The 18,777-nt window shown below is 35.5% G+C and overlaps 1 protein-coding gene across 22 annotated transcripts in view; it reads right to left on the bottom strand.

Moving 5' to 3' along the window:
• Adgrl3 (adhesion G protein-coupled receptor L3) overlaps window positions 1-18,777 on the bottom strand; it is a 780,523-nt gene that overhangs the window by 601,566 nt on the left and 160,180 nt on the right. For all 22 annotated transcript variants that reach the window (XM_060380826.1, XM_060380806.1, XM_060380808.1 and 19 more), the window contains exon 3: window positions 2,503-2,568. The gene's annotated coding sequence lies outside the window, so the exon portion shown is untranslated. The remainder of the gene's footprint in view (window positions 1-2,502; window positions 2,569-18,777) is intronic.

Below are 18,777 nucleotides of genomic sequence, written 5' to 3'. Positions count from 1 at the left end.
GTCATGAAATTTGCAGGTAAATACATGGAACTAGAAAAGATCATCCTGAGTGAGGTATCCCAGAAGCAGAAAGACACACAGGCAATATACTCACTTATAAGCGGATATTAGCCATATAATATAGAATAAACATACTAAAATCTATAGACCTAAAGAATGTACTTTCCGTTTTAAACAGCAGTGTATAGAAAAGCCTAGTAAAGAAAGGAGTTCTAGATAGAGAGTCCTGAGTATCTGAGAAGGTGGGTAGAAGGGAAACAAATGCTGAAGATCTTGGCGGAGGAGGGGTTCAGTGTGCAGTGCAGCCAAAACAGCTGGTGTGCCCAAGAGGCTGAGACTGAGCTGTGATTTGTGGCAAAGGTGGTAAACATGGGTCAAAGAAAAAGGCCTCACACTGTTTCTTTTCTACAGAGCAGATGAGTGAGATTTGCCCAAGGCAGTAGCCAAGGGAGTGATAAGAAGTCTGGCAAAACCTACTGATGGCTATACCACATGTGGGAAGTTAATTCAACATTACTCAAAGTATTTATACCTAGTTCCTGTAAACTGAAAGAGTGGGACCAACAAGTAAACTTTTGTCAGAAGGGTATTACTAAACAGGCTTTATTATTTTGAAAACTTTGGTGTGATGGTTAAGCACATTTCAAAGAAGGCATTTAGTAAAGCAAAGATGCCTTCTCCAGCATGTTTCTTGAGTCTCTAGCATTGCTACACTAGTTCTGACATGCTGAGCTCTATTCTAAATGTGGTGTGGTTAAAAAAAAAAATAACCTCTTACTACTCAAGACAAAACAGAAGCATAGATATCGCAAGTCACACACGAAAGGTCATGTGTCCAGACTGTCTCTAAACCAGGAGCACTTCCCCGTGCTTCTCCCAGGTGCCTTCACTGTGTGTCTTGAGTTAAAATAGATCCTTGAGGCTCCCTGCACTAAGCTGGGGCAAAGCGGTGGGCAGCTGTGGGATCTGGTGTGGTGAATATGTTCCATGTGGGTGGCATCTAGGTAGCTTTCAGTGCTTGCCAAAGCAGACTGCCCGCCTTAAAAATATAGCACACATTACACATGTATGTAAATAAAAACACAACGAAGCGAATAGAGAGTGACAGAATCATTTAAAACGACACAGCTGCATTTGTCCACATGGAGACTGAGGTTTTTTTTCATAATACAGACTTTGTTCATTTCTGACAGAAGCAACTCTCTTCATATCTTTGTCTTATACTTGAGAGAAATATCTCACAGAGTAACTCTGGCTGACCTGGAACAATCTCAAAGATCTGCCTGCCTCTGCCTTGAATTCTAGGATTAAAGCGTAGGCCACCAACTCTCAGTCCTGTACAGCTTCTGGTGGGCACATGTATGTAATATTTGGTTCAAACATTTTTAAAGGAATTCTTAAATGAGCCAGCTTTCTGTTAAATGAATTTACTTCAATATATCACTAAACCGATCTCATTTTAAATTAGTAGATGAATGTCTACAGCGTTTAGATATTAAGATAATAAACTAGTCAATCCTGAATGACTCAATCATTTCTACTATCAAAGGGATAATGTTCTTTGCATATGCAAATGATATGGAGAGAAAAATCATTGACTAAAAATTAAGAAAAGAACATTTAAAACACCTTATAAATTTAAACATTTCTACCCAAAAAGGCATTTGCAATGTTTCTAAAATCTTAAGTCACAGAGTGTGCTTAAGGTTAGCTATAAAACCTTTGAAAACACACTGATGGTAATATATAGTAGATATTATTTGAGTGAATCAAAAGTAAAAAATATTAATCATTCAAAAAAAATAATCAGAAAATGAAGATCACTGAAGTTTTTAATGCTCAGTTGTTACCACTGCTGGGAATATAAAGACCTGTTTTATATTTTCTGATTTGCTTGAGAAATATGCAACCGCCTAATTTTATACTTGGAAAATTTTCATCGGGAACTAAATAAATTTGTACCAAATAAGTCAGATTTGAAAATAATCTGTTTTATATATGGAACATCTTGTGGGTATAAAATTAGTGTATTTTATTTATTAATATTCATATTAGTTTGGATATAAAATTGACAGCAAACAAAACAAACAATACATGAATGGCATCAATGCATTGTCTTGGAATCTATGTATCAATGCAAACCAAAATCTTGGCATAGTTGTTTCATATAGTTGATAAAGTAATATCAGTGCCTTTCCAGAGCAGCAGCTACAAAAACTACTTCTTTTATCTAAATTATTTTTAATATAGAATGTATTTCTTCACAATAGATAGCAAATATGCTCAACTACATTAGTTATTGTTCAGAAAATATCAGAACCTATTTTCCAAAAACATATAAGAAATGAAAATATCATTTCAAAACATATAAAAAACATTTAAACATGTTGCATATTCAATGTGATTTAGTCTCATAAAATATACACTAGCTTGAGTACACATATTGTTAATATATTTTAAATTATTAGGAAACATATTCAACAATAATACTCTATGAATTACCTTAATTTGTTCTTTGATTGCTAAAAATCCATGTTTTCTTCTTCTGACTTACTGAATTAAACATTTCTGCAAAAAAAGAAAAGACACAATTAGATGACAAAAAATATTTTCTTTTAGGATTTTAACCATAGAACTAATAAAATGTTATTATTACTGGAGAAGTCTATTTACCCACAACACTTAAAAGTGTCATGGCAGAATGAGAAGAACTGTAAAACCTGGAGGCATCTTTAAAATAAGATGCTACTGGGAATGCAAGTGAAGTAGAAGTATGTAGCGTAAATATATATTTTTTTTCTTCTTGAAAGAACACATATGACTTCAAAATAGGTTTTGGTATTTCCAAGAAACTATGGTTTCTTACAACAAACATATATTTCTAAGACCTAAAGCAAGTTCAAATTCAATGATATTTACCAACTGAAAACCACTTAAGAGAGATACTGGAGACACACCTTATTGCATTTTGGTTATATTATAATATATACACAAACACAGGTAAGCCCACTTCCTGTATAGTTATCTGCACATATACATGGATAGTGTTTGAGGTAGAGAGAGTGATAGCAAGAGACCAAGCTATAAAAATCTAAATCAAGTCTAATGTAAAAAAAAATTAAGATATAGTCTCTACTTATAAAGGTATTGAAGCAGAGGATGAGACTCATAGCCAAACTTTGGGCAGAATGCAAGTAATCTTATGAAAGAAGGATGACAGAGAAAGACATGGAAAGGACAGGAGCTCCGAAAGGAGACAAACCGAGCCATAAAAACAGCCCCGAAGAGACTGATATCCAACCAAGGACAATGTATGGAGAGGATCTAAAACCCTGGCTCAGATGTTGCCCATAGACTCAGTCTCCAAGTGGGTTCCCTAGTAAGGGGAACAGGGGCTGTCTCTGACATGAACTCAGTGGTTGGCTCTCTGATCACCCCCACCTAGGAGTGCAGCCTTGCCAGGCCACAGAGGAAGACAATGCAGCCAGTTTTGAATAGTCCCATTAGGCTAGGGTCAGATAGAAGGGGAGAAAGACCTCCCTTATCAGTGCACTGGGGGAGGGGCATAAGGAATGAAGAGGGAGGGAAGGTGGGAATGGGAGGAGATGAGGGAGTGTGCCATAGCTGGAATACAAAGTGAATAAATTGCAAGAAATGATAATAATAAAAAAAAAATTAAGCATCTGAAAGACTGTACCTAGCAGTGCTCCAAAGTAGATACTAAGACTCATAACCAAACCTTCAGCAGAGTGCAGGGAATCATATGAAAGAAGGGGAGTTTGATGTGGAAAGGATAGGAGCTCTACAAGGAACAAACGTATATGGGCACAGGGTCTTTTCTGAGATGGACACTCAACCAAAGTCCATGAGAGGATAAAACCTAGAACCGATGCTCAGATGTGACCCGTGATAGCTCAGCAATCAATTGGTTTCCCATAGTAAGGGGAACAAGGACTATTTCTAACAGGAACTCAATGACTGGCTCTTTGACCTCCCCACCTCCCAAGGGAGGAGCAGTACTGTTAGGCCACAGAGGAGGACTTTGCAGCCAGTCCTGAAAATACCTGACAAAAAGGAGTCATATGAAAGGGGAGGAGATCCTCCCCTATCAGTGGACTTGGAAAGGGGCAGGGAGGAGATGAGGGAGGGAGGGTGGGATTGGGGAGGGAATGAGGGATACAGCTGGGATACAGAATTAACAAAAATGTAACTAATGAGAAAAATAAAATTATAAAAAAAATTTAAAAGCTATATTAAAATAAATTTATTTAAACAATTTTCAGGATACTGTGCTCATTTTCTTAAAAATTATCTCAAGTCCATATTTAAATCACTAAGCCAAGAATCCATATACCAAACTCGTTGCCAAAAAATATTAAAAGAATGTTTTTCTTCAAAATATTTTATTTGGCAATTTAATGTATCCTTGTAGTTCTTTAGCTACATCAATTTTAAAACTTTCTAGTGAGCATAATTAAGAATTTATATAATTAACACACCTAGTAATTATTCTGAAATTTATTATTTGTATGCAATTGCAATAGGAATATTTTTGTTTCTCCTAAAGAGTGAGCAACTTTATACACAATCCAAAATAATAACAAAAACCATTATCTTCTACTATCTTGTCCCAAAAGGAATTAGATATAAAGAAAACAAAAACGAATACCATGAAATTAAACTGAGTTCTCTTATACAAATCACTATTGACTGAAATTAAATCGAGTATAAATTCATAGAAACCATCCTCTAATGTAAATATTTCTTCTGACTTGGTGATTTTAAATTATAAAGGTAGCAGGATTTGCTCTATTTTAATAAATGTTCCATAGTATTTGAATACTTAGTGATATTTTTTTTGTCAAGATTAAGCCAACTCCACATGTGAATCATTTGAGTTCTCAAACAAGCAACTCTTTTATAAAAGTCGATTGCTTGAACTATCATGAATAACCTTCCTTCAACAAATCTAGTATTCTTCCAGTAACTAACGACTTGATAGATTACTGTCCCCTTGTTTTTTAAAAATGGGTATTTATCATCGTGAAAATATTTTATGTAACTGTCCTGGGTCACAGCACAGGCCTGCTCACAATTATTATCTCCCTTCAGATATTTTGCATCACCTTGGAAATTTTGATATTTAGAGATGGCTAATTCTTCAAACTTCAATTTCCCCCAAATGTAAATGATCAAGTGGTATGTACATTTTGGTTTATGATATGTAAACACGTTTTTGTTATAATCCCAACTGGGAGAGTCTATAGTTAACACTTGTAAACTGTCTTGTGCAGAGCATGGTCTTTGCTAGGTAAAATTAATTAGCTTCTGAGAGTTTGAGGGGTATAAATAAGACAATCCAGAGGAAAAAAGAGTGGTGGCCTGGAAGAGTAGGAGGGGGACGATTTGCTGCTGGTTTTTCCTGCTCCTGCATTTGCTGTTTGCTGGTTACCTGGACTTCTGAGTTTCCTGAGGATGGATATTGGTGGTGCCTCCCACGGGGCTGTACTCTAGAGAATCACTTACTTCATGTAGAGAGCACCAGACTAAGACCAGCTTGTGAAAGCCATTTAGCATCACAATGGAAAGGACAAATAAACAAGAAAACTTAGACATGAAAAGGTGGAAACAAAGGGAAGAGCAAAGAGTAGATAAAACAGCAGAGAAAGGCATCTTGTTAATGAACACCTATCTATATTATGAGATAATGTGGATAAACTTATTTTCTATAGGATAAACTTATTCCAAGATGGATATTCAAAAACAGCTGTGGTAAATACTTTGAGAAAGAAAGAAAAAACTCAAAATCTAATGGTTGACGATGTTTTAGTGCAATTAATGTCTTTTAGTATCTGTTCATATTTTCATTACTTTAGAGTTAAACGGTTCAAAAATAGCATAAAAGCAATACCTTAAAAATCACTCAATTCTTCAGAAAGCTTGAGAAGTACATGGAAATACTTCAGTTCTAAAAACTGGATTTATGTTAGTTAAAAGTAAAAATAGCCTATGCTTTTGACCAAGTATTATAATTAATCACATATAAAGGATAACAAAAATAGATACTGCTGAAAAAAAATGAATTGCCAATTTATTAAATCAGTAATTATGAAAACTATGGCTAATTTTTCCAGATCTGAGAGAGCAAAATTAAAAGAAAATTTGTCCATGTGCACCATATATTTACTGTCTCAAGCATAGCTCAAGGCAGTGTAGAGTCAGAGGGAATGGAAGAGCTTAAAAGAATACTCACAAAATTCATATACATTCCAGCTAGGAAGCAGACTGGGACAAAGACACACAGGAGAAGACATGTCTATATGCATATTTGCACTTTGTATATATTTATAAACTACATAGTACCTTTTTTCTGTATGACATACACATATTTTATACTTAATAAAACTCTGTGTGCCAAGTTCTATTTTAGTTATCTCAGACAGTCATTTAACTTTTCAAAGATCTTTACAAAGAAAATGCCAAGTGACAAAGTCAGAAAAACTTTATTCCATGAATTCTAAATTCTGACTCTACATGTTCAAACTTCTCAAAAAGCATTCTTTGAGATATTTAAATTGAAGATAAAATAAGCATTTATAAATCAATTATTTAGAAGATAATCTCAGAAATTCATGACACTGATTGCTGTTAGAGATTCCTTCACACTTTGATAGTTAAATGGTGTATCCCAAAATAACCCAGTACAAATTAGTGTGAGATTAAAATGGAAAAAAAAAGTGTGATTTTTTCCTATATGTACTCATTCCAAAATTATATAATACAACCTGCTGAAGTGTCCCATAATGGTCCACGAGGCAGTGAAGAAGTGTCAAGAATGTGCATCTCTAATCATTCTGTAGACAGTTAAGAGAAGCTTTGTGGCTGGAGATGTTGGGAGTTGAGCCTGTGGTTTCTGGGGCACGGATTGTACCTCGGAGTTACACTCTCAGCCCATTCACTTATCCTTAAACTGTTCATTGATAGCCAAAATAAAAGTAGTACAAATAAGAGAACTTTTCATGAGGTGATTTGTTTCTAAGTTTGTCCTCAAATTTGCCTTGTAAACAGTACCCGAAGTTGTGTAAAACCTCATTTCTCCAATGAGGGCTTCTTCTCAGTAGTCTACAACTGTACCATAATGCTTAACATAGAAATTAGGTTTTAAAACTCACTAAATGAATTATGTTCTCTTCTTTTCCCATTACAAACAAACATAATTTTAAAACAGCAAAAACAAGAACAAAAAAGTGACCACAGAACTTCCTACATCAGTCACCTTGGGTATCTACTTGGGCCGATTCCTCACGGAAGATTCTGCTGGGCAGAGCAATCTGTGAATGCAATGCTTTGTATGCCAGCTTACAGGATTCAGGGAACCATAAATTACGTCATGCAAATGACTGGAGTTTGAACTTGAGAAGGCCTATGTGAGTAGGGTGGCAAATATTCTCCCAATATCAATGAGGAAAACATACAAAGTTTCCACTACAGGTGTTTCAGGTCAAGAGAAAATGAACATTCATCTAACAAGTTTGAGACTGTCAACGCAAGATAAAGTATGGAAGTTCTGTGCACAAGTGTCCTGTAACAGTTTGCATGTGAATTGTTTAAGCTCTGAAACAGCCCTCATTACACTTTTCATTTAGACCACAAACCAAATCTTAGTAAGGGTAAAAAGACTGGTCATAAAAATGTTATCTAAATGATACAAAATTAATTTAGTGATGAAAATTAGGAATCCCTAAATATTTATCAACCACACACAATAACTAGACATATTGTGAGTTGAACGAAAATTAAACATAGCACATCAAAATTTATAGAAAGCAGCAAAAGCAGTGTTGAAAGACAATCTTATGCCTTAAAATTTCTAATTAGAAAAAGAGGCTGACATAGAATCAATTAGCAGGGCTTCCGCATTAATCTATAAAAGGAAAAACTAATACAGAGTTATAAAAAAAGGAACACTAACAAAAAGAATACATATGGTTTATCACAGACCTAGTTAAAGTGATTACTGATTTTTTAAAAAACCCTATGAGTCAGTTTTTAAAATTCCACTAATTTCTTAATGCTACAAAAATCATTCATGCTATCCATTAAGCTCATGATTAATGTTAACAACTCAATATGCTTACTGATAAATTTCTCCTCCTTTGATAAAATATAACTAATGTTTGAAAACCTAATAGACCCATACAGGAGATAACACACAAGCCTTACTGGGAAGGAAAGGATTACAGGAAATCCAAACAAAAATTAACTCATTAGTCTACATACTTACTTGTACTACTCTGAACTTACTGTAGTGACAGGCACTTTGCCCGTCTGCATTCGTAAGACAGGGTAAGTTACCACATAACTCCCTTCTCTTTCATACTCGTGTCCCTGTTGTATGCCAGGCCACTGCAGTAAGAGGTTCAGACAGGATAGCGTAAATACACACACAGTTAGTTCTGTCTTCTCACAGATAATCAAAACCAAAGGATTGGGTCTTTTCTTTCCTTCAGGCTTCACTTAACAAGACAGAGATTCTTCTACCCAAATAGACATGGCAAGATCTTGATTAAGGAGAAATCCATGTGTGAGCAGGTACCCTCCAAGTTACAATGGGGATATGTCCCAAATTCCCATTATAAGTTAAACATATGTTACATGAAAAAGCACACATTATATACACAATAATACTGAACAATATAATCTAGAAAAAAAAACTATTAGAGTGTTTTAATGTTATGCTCATGTGGGATCAGGAAGTTATAATTGCTTCCTAAAACTTCAAGAAAGTATGGTGAAATATACCTGTCTTGGACAAGATCAAAATCCGCAAATTCAAATACAGTTTTTTACTAAATGTTTATCAATTCTGTACTATCACAACTCAAAAATTTATAAATTGAGCCACTGGGGACTATTTGTAAAAGAACAACATTTTCAGCCCAGCAGCTCCTGGTCTAGACTACTGTACTTGAATGGGAATTTCTCCAGGAGTCTCTCTTGGATATGCTTTCTTTCAGCCTTAAAAAAGTATCAAAACAAAACTAAACAAGTAGTTATTCTTTATCAAGAAAGTAAATGTACACAAAGCCATCAATGGGCACTTTATTCTTTGAGTTTGGCTGCCTTGGGACTCACAGGTAAAAATACTCATGAGCTTATTGCTTCTATGGTGAATTACATACTGATCTAGTAACTCATAAAAGGGAAAAACCAGTGCAAATCTTCCGCCCTTGGGAATTCTAACACATTATCGCTTAAAGAAAAAAGACAGCTTGCAGTGATGAGAGAAGATGGTGTAGTGTACAAGGTATGTACACTGGGACGCATGTGTATATATGATGCAAGGGACCTCAACTCTCAGTGGATGCTCCCTACCAGCGAAAGAGACCTCCGCATTACCCCACTTAATACAATGGCATTACAATGATCAGAAGCCCTTGTGTACCACATAAAGAGTACTTGGTAAGGATCCAGGAAGATGATTTACTCAGCAATGTCTGTTTCAATTCTGTGCTTGAGAAATGGTTCTCAAATTATCAATGTAAAAACAATCATATAATTTATCTTCTGGTTTTACTTTTCAAAATGGCTCTGCTATGACTGTAATTACACATGACATATTTGCCTACTAATCATGGTTTCCTACTTCTCTAATAATGGGATTTATCAAACTTAATTATAATACAATGCATATCCTCTATATTTCTAAATGACCATTTTCTAATAGTAAATACTGTAATCAATCTCTTATTTTTATCATGAAATAACTATAAAACTATATATATACTTAAAACTTGATGAAAATGATTTTGAATTTTGTTTCACAAACAACTAAGTCACAATAATTTAGCATTGGAGAAGTTTTTGTACAAAAGAGATTTTGCATGCCTCTTATGATTTGTCTCAACTTCAGTGAAATGGAATGATTTTTTTAAATTTTTATTTTTCTATATTAATTACAATTTATTCACTTTGTATCCCAGATGTAGACCCCTCCCTCATTCCCTCTCAACCCCACCCTCCCTCTCTCATTTCCTCACATGCTCCTCTCCATGTCCACTGCTAGGGGAGGTCCTCCTCCCCTTCCATCTGACCCTAGCCTATCATTGTTTGCCTGCATTGTTTTCCTCTTTGGCCTGACAAGGCTGCTCCCCGCCCCCCTCAGGTGGAGGTGATCAAAGAGTCAGCCACTGAGTTCATGTCATAGATGGTCCCTGTTCCCCTTACTAGGGAAACCACTTAGATACTGAGAATCAAAGTGGAATGATCTTTTAATGTTTAATATATTTTCAACTTTTACATTTACATCAAGAAGGAAATTTTGTCATCAGAATTCCTGTCAAATAGGAAACTACAATCCACAAGTATATAGAATTAATTTGCAAAATAGAATCTACTATACTTATTGCTACTACTCTGTTGAACGGGTTTCAACACTCATATAGAGTAGAGATATAAACCATTCACCCTCTTTTTTATAAGAGATAAACTTTGAAATGTTGCCCATTCATTAAGCCCCCTTGAATACATTAGAGATGCTCATTTACATCGCCAACATAGTTTTGAAATGGAAGGTAAAAGGAAGATAAAATGGAAGGCTTTGAGTATATGTTTTATACATTCTCAATAATCATTATATTTCCTTTTTTTGGCATCAGAATTCTAGAACTTCAGATTGTTAAAGAAGTACTTGTGTTGCTTTGAGAACTATCTCATAGTTATGGACACAGGAACTTCCTTCCTGCTTAGCAACCAAATTATAAGTTATAAATTAAAAAAAAAAAACATGTACGTGGAGTAGAAGGGTATTAATTTGAATAAATCACTTGTTAAGTTTTTGCAAAGTATATTTTCCCCTTTATGGTAAATTTAGACAGCATAGTTTATTCTCTATCTACTACAAAGTCTATAAAGGAAAACAGACTAAGAAAAGGTTATCATGTAATGCTACCAAAGATTTTCTATAGGTTTACAATTGAATTTTTAGAGAGTTTCTGATTTTCTTTTTTTTTGCATTCTTATGTTCTCTAAATGTCTGTTCTAGAAAAGAATGGTTTTTACCCCATAGTTCTATGAGGCTACCTAGGTCAGTTAATGTGCAACCAAGAAAAAAAAAACAGCAGAAACCTTTACTATTTTGCAGACGATGAGAACCTGCATTTAATGAAGTGTTCTCAGACATTTAAAGTAGCGTGGGTTGCCAGGCCAGACACTGATTCTTATATGCGCTTTTCCCAAAACTCTTCATTCCTCTGGCCATTCAATAAAATCAATAAATGTATTCTAACTAAACTTTAAAAGGCTTCTGGGAAGCGACCTCTGCCAAAGTATTTTGGGAAGGTGCCAACTCTGTAGTGGGGGTGGGATCAAAATGCAGAAAGTACAAAATAATGAAACGTTTTTGCACAGATGAAAAAAAAAAAAAAAACAAAGCCTGGCTGGAGTTCTAAAAGTGATTAGCTTACACATCAGAGGTCAGGTTTCCAGAGCCCAGCTCCTCTGCCTTCCCTGGCATTCTTTTTTCTTCTCTCCCAATCCCACACTGACTGCAGTCCATTGCACGAGGCTTTATTTTCCACTTTGTCTAGGATTTCGAGCAGAAAATCTTCTCTACTGATGTCTTTAAAATAGTGTGCTTTCTGTGCCACAGTAATGAGTCCCCTATCTGAGACTCCAACATCTGGAAATCTGGACCAGTGTGGCTCACAATCTGGAATCGAGGAATGTATTTTATAAAAAAAAAAAGGTCACAGTACACTAAAGTTTGATGAGCTCAACCATGGAGAAACTTTCACCAGAGAACTGATTATGCTTTATTTCCTATACAGACTTCTGTCAAGCAGAGATCAGAAACTAACAAACTAACAGACTAACAAACATTTGGAGCTCAAAGGGAAAACAGGCAAATATCTACAAATGTTTTTATTATCAAATGAAGCAATCACTGGAATTTGGGAACTGCCATACAAGGGTATTTGCCTACACTGTTCGTGAATATTTTTCAAAACCTGTCTTTACTTGGTCACCAGTACACACAATAAAGCCATGAACAACTGAAGCTTTCCTTGTGTGTGAATCCTAATGACCATTAACTAAGAAACCATATTGGAGGCAGTGAGATGGCTCATAAAATAAAGACACTTGGTGCCAAGCCTAATGATCTGAGTTCAATCCCAGGGACATGCAGAGGTGAAGGAGAGAGTCAATTCCCCACATGTACAATAACACACAAACCAGCAACACACACACACATACACACGACACTCAAAATGATTACAGAAAAATAATGAATATTGTGTTACTATTAAGGATAATAAAGCCTCTCACCTTTTAAAAGTTTAAAGAATATACACAATTGTATTTGTTAATCTTTTCCTTTTCGTGGACGTTACAAGGGTCCACCATTATGAGTAGAGACCAATGGATGCCGGGAACCGTGGAGAACACCAGTTCTTCTATATACTGCCCTTTCCTATGCATACATATGATAGAATTTAACCTAAAATTCCAGCACATGCAGGGATTAACAACACTACTCATAAGATAAACAGCTACAAAAATAGCCTCTGACAACAAACACGTAAGCACAGCTTAGTCCTATCAATAAAAATACTTGTTCTTTCAATTAAAGAACCATTTTATAGCTTCTCTTAAGAATGGTTGAAGCATCTACAACAGTAATTTTGCACTTTGTGGTCATCAGTAAATAAATTCACCATTCTTGAACAAATTGAAACACCATGCCGGTGGAACTGAAACCACCATAGCTAGCAAGTGACTGCCCAGCAAACAGCATTTGAAGTATGAATGACTGACATCTCATCTGGGACAAAAAAAGGAGAAGGTAAGCTTTCATCACACTAGTCACAGAGCATTACATTTTAAGCCTATCAATTATTTATTCCCGGAATTTTCTATTTAATATCTTCATGTCACAGTTAGCCTCAGGTAAACAGAGCTGTATTATGCAAACAAACTACCGTATTTCTGAAATATTTCTACTTTACTTCCATATTTTTTGTATATAAAAAGAACTGCATACAAAACTATATTTAAGTTTTTGAGTTACTATATACATGAAGGAAATCTCATATCCTTATTCCCAAGCAATTTTAGCTAAAATATGTTAGCTCTGTGGTGGGAAAGCTTAGATATACAGGAACATATTTTTTTCAAGAATGATTAATGTTACCTATCAGGTAACCACACAACTCTTACAAAGTAAAAAAAAAAAAAAATTAAATAAAAATAAAAAAGAGAAAAGAAAGAGAGAGAGAAAAGAAACTTATTATACTGAAATGTACTTTCCAGAAAAATAAAAGTCAAAGAACAGCAAACCAAGGAAATGAAGTATCTGAATTAAATTTCAAAATCCACCCAGTAGTGAATTCAGTTTTCATTTCACGAAATCTAACTAAACCTCTTCAAAGAATGTACTCTAAGCCTCGTTTAGTAGCACATGCTTCCATTCTCAGGACAGATAAGGCTGAGCAGGAGAATTTAGGAATTTAGGAGAGTGTGGGCTCTATGGTGACTTATGAGCACGTCTGGGGTACAAAATGAAACCTACCTCACAAAACAAACACCAAAAACAAACAAAAAATTAAAACTTCCCACAGATCCAGAGGATGTGCTAGGACTGGAAAGATGGCTCAGCCTTTAAGAACACTAGCAACTGTTCCAGAAGACCTGGTTCAATTCCCAGCACCCACATGGCAGCTCAAAACTGTCTGTAACTCCAGATCCAGGGGACCCGACACTCTCACATAGATACACAGGCAGGCAAAACACCACTGCACATAAAAATAAGTAAATAAATGATGTTTTAGAAAGAGATTGAAATACAGAAAAGGTGCTTATACCTATAATACTGTTTAGTTTTCTTTTTGCCCTCAGGAATTAAAGTTTCAAGTTTGAAAAAATTTATTTTTAATTTATTATTACTATATTTACCACACTTTATTCACTTCATATAAATTTAGATATCCAAACTATAACAATACCTGTATTTGCATTTGTAAGTGGAAATTGTTGTACCACATATTAACAATAGTATTTGAAATGTATTAGTTGTGGTTTATAAGAAATCAGGCACAAGGCATGCATTTCCCTTCTTACAGGGCTGCTGTATGTTTATTCCACCCATAAAAGCAGTGCACCATAGTTTTTGGAGTCAGACCAAGCTCAAAAATAAAGGAAGTGTTTCTAAAAGAGAGAAGTTTGAAATCCTGTGCCACCAGCAGTTGTACCAAGAAAAAGCTTTTGTGTCAAGGTTTAACAAAATGATTAGTAATAGCTTCCCAATACTACTGTATTGGTTTTATTTTTTTTTCTTGTTTTATTTTGGAGTTTCTTCAGAGAAAACATCAGTATATAGCCCAGGCCTCATTATATAACACCAGATCTAAAGCCCAAGCCCTATGTGCAGGAATTCCACAAAGTATGAGTAAGCCTTCAACTTGAATTCATAGTCTATGAAAGTGTATGGAAAATTAAAGTATATACTAAGAGGTCCTATATGTGTTTTTAGCCTTCACACACACACACACACACACACACACACACACACACACAAGTTCACACGGCCTGGAAAGGTAGTTCTGGTAGTTCTTCGTCCTGCCAGAAGACCCAGAATTGATTCCCAGCATATACATGTTAATTCACTATCTATCTGTGACTCCACATCAAGGATACACTTGTCCTTTTACGGCCTCCCTAAACACCAGGCATGCACACGGTGGACAGCCATAAAGGCAGGCAACATATACAAACACACACATTTTGAAAATATAAATAAAAAGAAAACTGTTCTCAGCCATTTCATTCAATAGTCAATATAAGAAACACTGAATGACCACCTGCAATTCTGAAGCCATCATGACCTACAAAGCTGAATTGCACTGAATCTTGTTGCTGCTGCCAGGATAGTAAAAAAAAAAAGGGTGTGAATTCTTGACAATGCACAAGTTGCGGTGTGTCAGTATTATTGTCAGCAATATCAATATGAATATGATGGCAAAAATAACCAACCAACATCAAACAGTAACCTAGCAGGTCAACTTACCTAATCAAAGAATAATTCGGATCACACTCAAGACTATGTTAACAAGCCCAGTGGAGAACCAAGACAAATGTATTAAAATACCATCTAAGGCTGAATGGCAAATAATAAAATAATGGTTTCTGCTTCCGTGTAGTCAAAGAGAGTAGAATGCAAGTTGATGTAATTAAGTCCACTTAGGACAAAAATATTTAAAAGCCTGTACTATATACTAAGTGTTGACGGCAAAATGGATTCTGTCCAAATTTTTTTGATTTGCTTAGATGGTATTTATTATATCTACATTTTATTACACAGTAGTAAAAAAAAAATTACAAGGTAACATCCTGCTATTTCCTTTTGAGAAAAAAATACAGGGTACTATTAAACCTCAGTGCAGACATCCACGTGGCAGGTGGTTCCACTGGAACTTTATATCATGTCCATAGAAATTTATATTTATGTGGCCGAGGGTAAGGCTGGCCAGAAGATTACTACTTAAACGTTTTATAGACACATGACAATAAAAATCTAGAATGCTGTCATCATCTGTAGCAACTATAGATATTTCCTCAAAATATTAATACATTCTGACAAGAAAAAATATCTACCATATTATGAAATATGTAAATATCTTTAAAATACTGAATTTTAGGTAAACTAAAAACTCTAGTTTGGTCCAACTGTTGAATAAGGAATCAACTTTCAGAGAAAGCAAATGTGTCTCCAAAAAGAATTAAGACACGTAAGACACAGTTCTGGAAATTGCATGAATATTGCCATCCTTTCGCCATCATTCTTTTTTAATTATCATTTCTTACAATTTATTTAATTTGTATCCCGGCTGTAGCCCCCTCCCTCATCTCCTCCTAATCCCTCCCTCCTTCCCTCTTCTCCCCTCTATGGCCCTCCCCTAGTCCACTGATAGGGGAGGTCCTCCTCCCCTTCTGACTCTAGCCTATCAGGTCTCAACAGGACTGGTTGCATTGTCTCCCTCTATTTCACCATCATTCTTAATTTATAAGCATATGTTGAAAATGTTGCTGGTTTATGAAAGACATACTTATTTTAGTTATTTAAGAGAAAGTTGAAAGGATTAGCTTAGGGTTAATGTTTGCAGGTTGTATGGACAATGTCCTGGTGGTCTATCTTCCTACACACTTCGGACAGGGAATAATTGTTTAAAGAATCACAAGGCCTAGGAATTGCTTCAGGTTTGAAGTAGAAGCAATCTCTTACCAACTCCCATGGAACATCTGCACCAGGCCCTGCCGCTCTTACTGCTGAGGCAGCCTGGCCTACAAGACCATCACTTTAGTACAGTGCTCAGGAGGACAGATGGCCTCAAGTAGAGGGCTGTTATCTTTTTGTTGAGATGATCTACCCTAGCTGCTCTAGACTGCCACATAGCCTATTTGCCCAGGGTGGATTTAGCGCCTTTCCTATTTCCCATTGGACTGTTTCATTCAGAAGCCCCATAAGAACTAAAACTAAGATTTTATATATCACCACAAACATGGTGGACAGTGTTGAATTTTTCTTACCATTGTGATCACCAATTCAAGTAAACTCAACAACAATTCACTTTTTCTAACTCATCAACCACAGAAAGCCTAGGCAATGTCATATTGTCATAAATACTCTGCCCATTGTGTGGGGATAACACATCTCACTTTTTACTTTATTTTTTTTACTCAAAAATTTTCTGAGAAAGGTGGCACAATGTTTAACATCCCATCTATTAATCCAACCAAAGGGAAATATGATAAACTTCATGAATACAGAATGGTTCTTTATTATAGTTATGATAATATAATATAGTACACAGCCATCCAAGTTTGGAGGCCGACATTTAGGAGAGACTACAGTTCAGCATTAACACAAGCTACATGTCAATAACTACCACTGCAGTTATGAAATTGTGGTATTAACTGTCTTTTGCATACCAAGATCTGCTCTCTAATCTGTTTGTGTATCTGGTGACCCACTGAAAGTGGTCTCCTCCGACTCTCCACTCACACTCACACCATCATTTACTTAGTCACTCACACATTCTGCATCCCTACCTTAAACCTATTGTGTTGTAAACATTCTATCATGTTTTGTGAAAGAAAAGTAAATAATAGCTATACATGAAAACCATGTATAGCTAGCCCATTGGTATGTATAAAGAAAAACTACAAAATTTATGAGATAATGCTCTAAAAAATAATAAAAGAGCCTGGTGGCATTAGCATATTCCTTTAATTCCAGCACTTGGGAGGCAGAGACAGAGGCAGAAGGAGATGTCATCTCTGTGATTTCAAGGCCAACTTGTTTTACAGAGCTAGTTCCAGGATGTCCAATGCCTCATAAAGAAATCCTGTCTCAAAAAAATATATATATATACATATATATATATATATAAATAGATAGATAATACATAGATAGCTAGAAAGATAGATAGATACACATAAAGTTAGATAAACAGATAAGTAAATGGGTAGATAGATACAAAAGATGGACAAAAGACAGATAAATAGATAGATAGATAGATAGATAGATAGATAGATAGATAGATAGATATAGAAAATGGCCATGGAAGACAGAAAAACTTGACCCAGCACCATCCAAATTCTTAAAAACAATAAACATATCATGACATGTTAATGTATATAGTAATATTTTATGCTCCATATGCTCTCTACCATTGAAGAATACCTAAGAGGTCAGAATATATCATTTACTGGGTGACTGAACAAGCTCTCTAATCATCATCATCATCATCATTATCCTATTGAAGGTGGTGGAATACAGAATTTTGCTCTGTAGCCCAGGCTGCCCTCCAGCTTATGATTCTTCTGCTGCCTCAGTCTTTCCAGTGGTGGGATTACAGAAGTGCACAATCATGTACAGACAAATTTTTTATCATAGATTGTAAATTTAGCATCTAACATGCTAAATAATACCAATAAACAACACATGGCTCCGGAGCCATGGGACTGGTTTACGAAGTCGACTCTTATTCTAGCAGCATGCTATTACACTAACTTGTTATGCATCAATGTGCTCATCTATAAAATTAAAACCAGTAGCTATTTTTAACTGTTCTTGAGAAGACTAAAAGAAGAATCCCATGTAAAACATCCAAAACTATCTTTGGCACATGGTAAGAACAAAGCATTTTTAGCCATTAAGACCTTAGGCAGTACACTTTATTTTTATGCATATTATTTTTATTATACCTTATAAAATGAATAAAATTATCCCCATTTAAAACATGATAAATCTGCAGCACAAGGAATTTAAAACTGGAGTCACGAGTCGACTAATAGCTAATCTACTCGGAAGGACTAGAAACAGGTTGCATGTTTTCATTATGCTAGGCCTCCCAACCTATGTGTGTAGACAGCTGCAGGTATTTCCAAAGAGACAAGTTGAGTATCAACAACTGACCGAACTATATCAGAGTAAACAAAGAACAAACTGCTTAATAGCCAAATATTTCTTTATTCTTTTTAACCCTACCATGTACAACTTAAAAACAAAAGTTATTGTTGAAAAGACCATCCCCTCTCAGATAGGGGAAGGAAGGAAGGACACTCCTAAGCAGACAGATAACCCTGCCTTAAATATACCACAGCTGAAAACACGTGATGGGACAAATTCTGCACACACGGGTGGATAGCTTCGAGAAGCTGGCCGTACTGTTCTTCAAGGATTAGCTTCAGTTCCTTATGCTATACATCTGTGTGGAA

Source organism: Meriones unguiculatus, chromosome 3 (genome assembly GCF_030254825.1).
Source record: "Meriones unguiculatus strain TT.TT164.6M chromosome 3, Bangor_MerUng_6.1, whole genome shotgun sequence".
NCBI classification, from domain to species: Eukaryota; Metazoa; Chordata; class Mammalia; order Rodentia; family Muridae; genus Meriones; species Meriones unguiculatus.
Note: the sequence above shows the minus strand (reverse complement) of the source record. Positions and strands in the feature narration are given on the sequence as shown.